Source organism: Rhinopithecus bieti, unplaced genomic scaffold, assembly GCF_001698545.2.
Source record: "Rhinopithecus bieti isolate Rb0 unplaced genomic scaffold, ASM169854v2 scaffold_5477, whole genome shotgun sequence".
Lineage (NCBI taxonomy): Eukaryota > Metazoa > Chordata > Mammalia > Primates > Cercopithecidae > Rhinopithecus > Rhinopithecus bieti.
In genome coordinates, this window is record NW_016804788.1 from 153,987 (window position 1) to 165,350 (window position 11,364).

Consider the following 11,364-nt stretch of genomic DNA (forward strand, 5'->3'; position numbering starts at 1 on the left):
AATTGAAGGTGCGCTGTTACCTGCTGGCCACACGTCACAGGGATCTAGAGAGACACAGCTTGTCACTCAGCAGGTGTTTTCTGCTTGGCCCCTGATGTCTCTAAATAAACTGCACAGAGAGAATGCACCTTGGGGCAGACCTTGGGGAAGGAAGGGAAGGAAAGGAAAGTTGTCTGTCAGACTTTCCCCTGTTTTATACTTTCCAAAATTCAGAGTTTTTATGCATTTCCAATGACATCATCTAGCCCCATGGCACTGCATCGGAAGCCATATTTTGTGTCTTGTTGTGTGCTGCTTCTCCCAAGGCCAAAAATGGCACAGAGTCAAACAATCAGAACACAAAGCAGCATCCCTGGAAACAAGCCCTGGGCTCCGGGATAAGCAGCTGTATGGCCCTGAAGGCAGAACTATGTGAATATTCATGGGAGTGATCTGTAAATAGTAACATGCTGCATAAATCCCAGGTACTATTTTTATAAATTCCCTCTGATGATATTATTTCCTTCACATTAAGACTCCAACCTAGAATCTGCAGGGAGCGTTGTTGAAAAAATGCATATAGTCATGTATCCTTCTATTACACAATGAGTCCTAATGGAAGGAAGTCAAAAAGGAAAATGATGAAAAAAATTGGAAATAAGCTATTCAGGGTGTGGGGTTGGGAAATGTTGGTAAAATGATTAAAAATTTCAGTTAAACCGGAGGACTAAATCCCATAGACCTTACGTTCAAAGTGGTGACTATAGTTAATAACGATATGTTGTATACTTAAAAATTGCTTCAAAAGATTTTGCATTCTCACCACAAATATGTGAGGTAATGCCTATGCTAATTAGCTTGATTTAGTTATTCCACAATGTATACATATTTCAAAACATCATGCTGTATACCATAGATATACAACATTTTATGTATCGATTTTAAAAATTAAAAAATAAGCTATTCTGAACTCTGGTTTTAGCTCTGGTATACAAAAACCTTAGAAATTATCACTCCCCTCCTTACAACAAGAAAAGATGAAACAAACTGTTAATCAATGACTATTCTTTGGTGCATCAGTGGAGTGAGGCTGTGGGGAAATCTTGCACCAGAAAGTGCCGGGCAGGCAAATCCAGAGAGTCCAGCAGATACCTGCTTAACTGGAACAGCAGCATCTGAAGCCATAAACTGGTACAAAGTGTAAAATGGTAATTTTGATGAATTTCTCAAGGGCATGGGGACTATCATGAGAAGGAAAACTTGCAGAGGCTGAAGGCTGCAGTCTTAAAATTCACACATTTATGGGTGTTATCTCCAGAAGCCCCACTGTGTTCTCATGGTGAAGATCTGAGAAATAAACCCTCCTGATTCTGGCAGCACATGGGGAAACATAAAACCATGTGAAATTCACCCAGAGCATTATCCATAAACAGTACCCCCTCAGCAGCTGAAAGGACTTCGGCAGAGCCTACACCAGCCGGAGGAAGGTCATTGCTCTCATTCCAGTTCTTCTTTGACTTCGTGTCTCAACAGAGGAGTTTTTAAACTATATCTATATAACTAGAGAAATGTTCTTAAAGATGATGACCTCAAAACATAGGCCCACTAAGGTGCAATCATAAGACCATAAAATGTTTCCCCACTCCCACACCTTACCTCCACACCAACAGGTATCCAGTATGACAACAGTGTATTACAGATAGAAAAAGCTACAAAATACGAACTCTGTTTGAGAAGGAGTCCTTAGGGAAACCTAGAATTAATGAGCACAAGAACCAGGATACCAGAAAAATTTGAAAACTTTGGCAACTACAACGGTGGCAAAAATTAAATGTGGCCCATCTTTTTTAAACTGAAGACCTATTTACCTCAGTTCCTATAACTCCATGCATTATGTCTGGTTTTCAACAACAAAAATTATAAAGCATGCTAAAATATAGAAAAAAAACACGAGTTGAAGAGACAAAGAAAGCGTCAGAAACAAAATCAGATATGGGAGAGATTTTGAAATTATCAAAATTATTCCTTTTGGAATTAATAGATCAAACAGAAAAAATTCTCAGTGAGAATACAGATGACCTGAAGAGCACAATCTTTTAACTTGATCAGGTTTCCTGAGATTAATAGAACATTCTCCAAGTTAGACAAGATCATGGGCTATAAAACACATTTTAACAAAATACAAGAATAGAAATCAAAGTATGTTCTCAGATCACAATAGAAATAACTTAGAAAACAATAGCAGAAAGATAAATGGAAAATTGTAAAATATTTGGTGATTCAAAAACACGTTTCTAAATAATACATGTATCAAAGAAGTTCTAATAGCAATTAAAATATTTGTTCTAAATTAACATAAAACACGATTAATCAAAATATATCGGGTGCATTAAAACAGCATGTAGAAGAAAATTTATAGCACTAAATGTACATATTAGAAAATTTAAAATCTAAAATCAATTACCTAAGCTTCCTTTTTTTGAAACTTGGAAAAGAAAATAATTTATGCTTAATGGAAGCAGAGGAAAATAATAAAAATTAAAGCAGAAATTAATTGAACTGAAGACAGAAAAAAACCAGAATAACAACAAAGTTTTACTTGAAAGAAATTAGTAAAGTTGATAAACTTTTAGCCAAAGTAACCAACAAAAAGAGAAGCCCCAAATTAGCAATATCAAAAGTGAAAGCAGGATTCTTGTATGCTATCTACTGATCCTATATGCATTGTGAAGGTAATAAAGAGTACTACAAACAAGTTCATAACTCACACTTTGATCATTTAAATGAGGTAGATCATTCACTGAAAGACATATAACACCATCACTTAACAAGGAAAAATGAATTAGCTGAGTCAACCTATAAATATCAAATAAATCTAATTGGTATTTTCAATCTTCTAACAAAGAAAACATCAGACCCTGAGAGTCTCATTTGTGAATCTTGCTAAACATTTAAGTAAAAAACAATACTAATCCTCCACAATGTCTTTCAAAATTCATAAGCAAAAAGATAACTTTTTTTTTTTTTTTTTGAGATAGAGTCTCATTCTGTTGCCCATGTTGGAGTGCAGTGGTATGATGTTGGCTCACTGTAACCTCTGCCTCCCAGTTTCAAGCAATTCCCCTCTCCTGCCTCAGCTGGGGCTACATACACACACCATCATGCCAAGCTAATTTTTGTATTTTTAGTAGAGACGGGGGTTTCACCATGTTGGCCAGGCTGGCCTCGAACTCCTGACCTCAATTGATACACCCGTCTTGGACTCCCAAAGTGCTGGGATTACAGGTGTAAGCCACTGTGTCCAGCCTTGAAAGATCACATTTTAATTCATTTTCTGAAACTCAATTTATATTAACATAAAACTAAATTCTGAAATAGGTGAATAGATCAATAACTCTTGTAAATATAGATGTAAAGTTTTTTTTAAAAAAAAATAGCAAATTAAATCAAAAAATTTATTAAAAGAATTATACAGTGTGGTCAGATAACCAGTGCCAGTTCATTGTCTTAGATTTTTCAGGCTGCCATAACAAAATGCTATGAACTGGGTGGCTCATAAACAGCAAGGCTTTATTTTTCACAGTTCTGGAGGCTGGGAAGTGCAAAGTCATGACATCACAGATTCAATGCTTGGTGAAGGCTTGTTTCCTGGTTTATAGGCAACCACCTTGTTGCTGCATTCTCACGTCATGGAAGGAATGAGCTAGCTCTCTGGAGTCTCTTTTATAAAGGCACTAATCTCCACTGTCATGACCAAATCAGCACCCCAAAGCCCCAACTCCTAATACTATCACCTTGGAAGTTAGGATTTCAACATACAAATTTGAGGTGGCAGTGCACCAATATTCAGATAATAGCATTTATCAAAAAAAAAAAAAAAAAGGAGTCACTTTGCTAAAACACGTCAAAACCTGCACCACCACTGACAAAATATGTTACCACATCAATTACTTTAGAAAAAGAATTTCACAGAATCCAACAGTCATTCCTGAAAAAACTCTCAGCAAAGTACTATTATAGGAGACCTCCTCCAGCTTGTTAAAGAACATCCTGCAAATACCTACAGCTAACATCATACTTAATGGTGAAAATCTGGTCATTTTTCTATTGTCAGGAACATGGCAAGGATGTCCTTTTTTACCAATCTGATTCAACATCATCCTGGGTATATTACCCAGTGCAATATAAAATAAAAGGAAATAAAGTTATATAGGTTGAGAAGAACAAAATAAAAGAGTTTGTATTTGTATAGTATATTTATCTATGTAGAAAATCCCAAACAACTGAAAAAAATGACTCCTGGAACTAATAAGAAAGAATAGGAAGACCATAGATTCAATGTTAGCCTACAAAAGTCAACTGCTTTCCCATATACCAGCAATGAACTATTGGGATTTGAAATTTAAAAACTAAACATTACCATTTACAATCAACCCATATATAATATAATACTTAGGTATAAATATGTTATGGACTAAATGTTTGTGTCTCTGCAAAATTCATATGCTGAAGCACTAACCTCCAATGTGATATTAGGAAGTAGAGTCTTTAGAGGTACAATGACAGAATTCGTGCCCATATAAAAAGACACAACAGCTTGTTTTCTCTTTCTGCTCTATGAGGACACAGTGAGAAAATGGCTGTCTGCAAAACAAAAACTAGCCCTCACCAGACACCAGATCTGCTGGCACCTTGAACTTGGACTTTCCAGCTTTCAGAACCAAAAATAAATAAATAACATCCAAAAAATTGGATGTTATTCAGGACATCCAATTTGTGGTATCTTGCTAAAGCAGCCTGAACACACTAAGGCAACATATAACCAAATATGTACAGGACTTATTTGCAAGAAATTACAAATCTCTGATGAAAGAAATCAAAGAAAATCTAAATAAATGGAAAGATATTCCAGGTTCATGTATTGGGACAGCAAATATTATTAAGATATCAGTCATTCCTAACCTGATCTATACATGTAATGCAATCTCACTCACAATCCCAGCAAGCTATTTTACACACATGGACAAATTTATCCTAAACTTAATATGGAGAGGCAAGAGACCTACAATAGCTTAAACATTATTGACATAAGATAGTCGAAAGACCTTCGCTACCTCAATTCAAGACCTACTGTAAAGTTACATTATTCAAGGCAGCATTATACAAGACCACATGGTATTGGTGAAAGAATGCAAGGAACAATACTCCACTAGCAATAAGAACGCCTAGTGATAGAATATTGATTTATAATGCTGCTCTCCCATGAAAGGAATCAGAGTTCCTTGGAGAAACAGTTGATTCCAGGACTGGCGCTGGGCATATACAAGTGGATCCTGCAGTATCTTATAGTGCAGGAAGTAGGAAGGGTTAAAAAATATATAAAATAATAGGAATGTGTCAAAGGAACCAAGGGTCAAATAATAGTGCTCCTAATGTCCAAATATGAAATACTTGGAGCAAAACGTTAAATAATGTAGTATTAGACTATACCCTGAGTTACGAAATAAGTACCCATGAGTCCATATGGATATAATGTATTAAAAAATAAAGGAAAGATGGTAGACAAGTCTCCTGTGGAGAAGAATTCTAGAAAATATACACAAAAATTTACTCTGCCCTCAAGAGTAGAACATAACTTCCCACCCCTTCAACGTAGGCTACACAGAGTGACTACTTATAAAGTGCACAGTATGGAAAGTGCGAAAAGGTGAGATTGACTCCATAGTGGAAAAATGTGACAAACATCCTGTATTACTCTGTTCTCACACTGGTAATAAAGACATCCCTGAGACTGGGTAATTTATAAAGGAAAGGGGTTTAACTGACTCACAGTTCAACATGGCTGGGGAGGCCTCAGGAAACTTACAATCATGGCAGAAGAGGAAGCAAACACATCCTTCTTCACATGGTGGTGGCAAGAAGAAGTGCCAAGCAAAAGGACGAAAAGCCCCTTATAAAACCATCAGATCTCATGAGAACTCACTCACTATCATGAGAACAGCATGGAGGTAACCACTCCCTTGATTTAATTACCTCCCACCTGGTCCTTCCCACCACACGTGGGGATTACGGAAACTACAATTAAAGATGAGATTTGGATGGGGACGCAGCCAAACCATATCACATCACCTCAGTCAGGTGATGCAGGTCAGCATCAACCAGGAGAAACCATGTTAATCGCACGCACTCTTGATAAGATATAGCAAAAATGGCGCTTTACCTTTTTTAGTCTTCCTCCCCCAAACTCACAACCCTTGTCTAATCATGAGTAAAACATCGGATAAATCCAACCACAGGACAGTTTACAAAATATCTAATGAGTATCTCTTAAAGTCGTCAAGGTCATCAAAATTGAGGAAAGTCCAGGAAATTATCAGGGACAAGAGCCTACGGAGACATGACAATTAAATGCAATACAGCTTCCTGGCTGGAATTCTGGAGTAAAAATTGTTAAAAATTAAAAGAAATCCTAGTGAAGCATGGGATTTTGTTAATAACAATGCCTCAATATTGAGGCACGATTTGTAAAAATATGCCATACCAGCATAAGAAGTTGATGATAGGAAGCATCAGAAACAGGGACGGCAAGCCTGTGTTCTGTCTTCTCAAATTCCACAAACATAAAACTACTGTAAAATAAAAACAAATAAATGTTAAATCCGGTTATCATCTTTATTACTGTTTAAATTGAATGAATCTAATATGTCTTTACATATCAGGAAGATTCGGGGAGTGATAGAAAATGCCCTATATTCAGTGGGTTTCAATTCGATCCAATCACCTGTGTCATTACACGCAGATCCCTGCCTCTTCATTGCCCACCTCATGTAATCAAAGTGATAGAGTGCTCAGACTCTATCTTGCTTTCCTTACACTGTATCTCTGGCATTTATAACCACCTTCTCTGAAATTACTAGAATACCACAACTTTCATATGAATAAGTAGTAAATTGTCTCAGATGAATGCTATACTTATTTTGTATTTTTCATCATGCCTGATGAATTAAAGTTATCAATACAATAAAACATTGTTTATATAGCAGAGTCAAGATGACTAAAGGGATAGTATTTTTTAAATCCTAAAATCCTAAAATATCAGAGGAGGAAGGAGCTACTTTAGAGATGAGCAGACTGAGACTTGGAAAGAGAAAAGATTGTAAATTCCTCTTATCAGTTAGAGACCTCTTTAGGCATCCAATGTACCCTCCACATTTTAAATAGAAAATTAGCCATGTCATTTTTCTTTAAAAGGCATTTCATCATTTGCCTATTTAACTCTATTCATGAAATCACAAAAAAGAGACTAAGGAACCATTCTACTCTGACAGGTGTGTGTGTATTGGGGGGATATGTGTATACTTCTGAACAGTTTTGTATGAAAACAATTGCTTAATTTGCTTATCTTACCTCTGAGGATAATATGCATGTGCACAAAACAACTATTCACTCTAAGTTTAGAATAAAGCCTCTTTCTTGGTTACTTAGAGCTTAAACATGAAGATGACCTCTGCTGTGACCCCAGTAGGTACTTATTTCTAAAGGGTGTGATTTGGTTCATGCCCCAGTGGGAACATGCTTACTGGGTTTGAATACAGAACAGCTATTGGGCTACATGTGGCATATTCATGAAATGTGTTTTTCAACATGAACTGGAACTACAGCCCCCAATGGAATAAAGACAACAAAAGACCCATGCTTTCTCATTAAAGAAAGTTACCTGTCCCCCTCCAATCTAGAGAACACCCATAATTACATGCAAATGATTTGATTTTCAACTGTTGTGATAATCTGTTACTATAATCAAGTGCCATATTTTAAACAACTCACACAGATCACCATGAATCATGTGTACCCTGTAGTAGACCATTATCACAACAGAACTTCTAGATCACAGATAACATTATTCTAAGCTTTGAGAGCAGGGGTGATAAAACATACCAAAAATAAATAATTTATAGAACCATGAGAAAGAAATCGGTGCTTGTTTTTTGTTTTGGATTTTTTTAAAAAACCATTATAGGAAACCTCAAGCTTTTATTTTCAAATGTCTAAGACTCTGGAGATACTGTATTCAATATGGTTGTCAGAGTCTGGCATTGATCCAATAAAACTTGCACTTAAAATTCCTACAATTAAATTGACTAATAAGAATTATGTTAAAACAAAGCTGCTTATGCCTTTCTGTTGAGAAAGAATTTTCTCATTCCTAGTTAACAGGGGTTAAAAAAAAAAAAAAAAAAAAAGAAGGGAAAATTAATCCAATTACCTTGTTTTTTCTTCTGTCATTCCAAGGAAAAAGAGTATGTTTCTTCACAATCAACATTCAGCACATTTCCCTAATTAATGCAATTTGATAACATGAAACAAATTCATGATGTCATTAACTGAGTTCTGCCTAATGAAGTTGGGTTATAGGAAACATTAACTGCAGAGTAAAATCCATTTCTGTGGCCAGGGAAACACGCATTTATCATTTCAGTACATTTACTTTGGAAGTACCAATCATGAAGGCTTATCACTACAATCACCATGTCTTGATAAATCAACATAAATTAACATTTTGATCAATGCCATCATTAAACCCAGGCTGTGAAAGAAGGAATCTACTCTTTGCTGAAGTGGCACAAATTAACTCTGCCCCCTGACAGAATAAGAGGCTGTCTGGTGGACGACTGTTGTTTTTTCATTTGAAGCTGTATTTCTCTTACCAAGTTTGACAATAACCATCAATATCATCAAATCACGAAAAAGAAATTTACTTTCACAGACACACTGTGAATAGTGGTTTTAACAGAAGACAAAAGAGCTGAAGGTTGCTAAAAGTTATGTAAAAGCTACAAATACCCTTGTTTATTCACATATAAAAATACATACATATTTAAATATGTAAGATTACATAGCCACTGGGGTTACAAAAGTAGAACTTAAATATTAAAAATTTTTTTTTTCCAAAGGTAAAAACAAATATTACTGCAAATTCACTTTATCCCTTTTCAGGTAGTTACCAATCAAAAAAACTCAAATATTTATTTCCTTTCTTTTAATTCTCCTTCTATTGTTCTTGTACGCAGGATCTTTCTAGCTCATAGTTGATTATCGTTACCTATATTATTATTAGCAAAGTTGAAACTTCATTCATTTTTCCTGACCTATTAACTAATGTCTTTTTCTTTGATACAATCTTATTCAAATACTACACCACATTTAGCAGTCATTGTCTCCTTGGCCTCCTGGTGGCTCTTGACAGTTTATTAATTTAACCGATCTTGGCAGTTTTAAAGAGAACTGGTCAGTTATTTTGTAGAACGTTGGGATTTGGATTTTTTTCATCTGACTGGAATTTATCTAATGTTTTTCCCATTATTAGGTCAGAGTTATGGGTAGAAAGACCCAGAGATAAAGTATCATTTTCATCACATCGTATTAAAACATTGATTCACTAGAACTCTCAGTTAAAATTCCCACCATTAAATTGGCTAATGAGAATCATGTTAATACAAAATAGCTCATAGTTTCATGTTGGAGAAGGGTCAAGCTGACCTATCACTATAAATGTGATTTATTACTGTTGGCGTTAACTTTGACAGCTGGCTGAGACAATGTTGTCAGGTTTTCTGCACTGGAAAGTTACATGCCTCCTCTCTCCTCTCCCTTCTGCTCTCTGCAGAAGGAAGTCACTTTTAAACACACCTCTAACTTAAGGAGCAGAGAGTTATGGTCCACTCTTTAGAGAAAACTATCCTGATACAGTATTTTTAATTTGTTTGCACAGGAGAGTTGTCTGTCCTCCCTCATGTCTTTACATATTCAATCATTTGCTTATGTCAGTATGAAGTCAATAATATATTTGAGGTGTAGCTTATTATTATTTTATTTGTTTTATTCTCCAAATTGTCACAGTTTCAACTCTAGCCAACTATTTGTTAGTTCCAATGCCCCTTTGACATTCCCCATCATCTGTGAGTGTGTCTGTGTGTGTGTGTCTTAGCACTTACTTTCTGGAACTACAAGATGCTTCAGGCTCACCTTAAGTTCTTCTCTTCCTCAATACTTCAATGAGGCTGTGTGCAGTGGCTCGTGCCTCTAACCCCAGAACTTTGAGAGGCCAACATGGTGGCTCAACTGACCCCAGAGGTTCAAGACCAGCCTGGACAACATAACAAAACTGTCTCTACAAAAACTACAAAAATTAGCCAGGTGTGACGGCATGTGCCTGTGGTCCTAGTCACTCAGGAGGCTGAGGAGGAGGTTTGCTTAAGCTGTGAGGTTGAGGCTACAGTGAGCCATGATAGCACCACTGCACTCCAGCCTGGGAAACAGGGCAAGACCCTGTATCAAACAAACAAGCAAAGTCTTTCAATCGGCCATCTCTCTAATTAGAATGTCAACTGAGGTTCTCATTCTATCACTCAGCAAAACATGCCTTTGGAACTACACATTTAGCAGGGTCAAGGGAAAATTGACTTAATAATAACACTGCTTCTTCGTAGAGTGGCAGCTGAAATACTGTTCCCTTCTTATTAAGGTAGTCTTTTGCAATGATGGCAACCATGATATCAACCTTTATTTAAATGTGTATTTAAACTGTATTCACTTCCATTTTCCTTTGATTCCTGTTGTGAAAGAATGATAATTGATTCCTAATATCCATTCTCTACTTCTCCTTTTAGTTACGCACATGACCACCTTTAATATGTTTTCTAGGCTTTGCATATGAGCAAGAACACATGACTGATTTCTCACCAAGGAGGTAAGAGCAGAAATGTTCTGATTATTGTTTTCAGGCAAGACACTGGTTTCCACTCCCCATCCCTACTCCTTGCTGGCTGGAATGTAGAGGAGGTAGAGAAATATCTTGGATCACAGAGCATCTTCCCACTGGCAGAGCAACAAAGTAGAAAGACCCTGCATTGCCCATTCCACAAAGCCGCACGTTTGCCGTATGTGCTTGAGCTCAGAGTAGGGCAACAGAAAAGTAACTCTCCTCTATAGGATTCAGCAGCTGAGCACATTATCTTAAATAATTTTCTCCAAGTTCCTTGCACTTCAATGCTACATTAAAAGTAAATACCTGGCCGGGCGCAGTGGCTCAAGCCTGTAATCCCAGCACTTTGGGAGGCCGAGACGGGCGGATCACGAGGTCAGGAGATCGAGACCATCCTGGCTAACACTGTGAAACCCCGTCTCTACTAAAAAATACAAAAAACTAGCCGGGCGAGGTGGCGGGCGTCTGTGGTCCCAGCTACTCGGGAGGCTGAGGCAGGAGAATGGCGGGAACCCGGGAGGCGGAGCTTGCAGTAGGCTGAGATCTGGCCACTGTACTCCAGCCTGGGTGACAGAGCGAGGCTCTGTCTCAAAAAAAAAAAAAAAAAAAAAAAAAAAAAA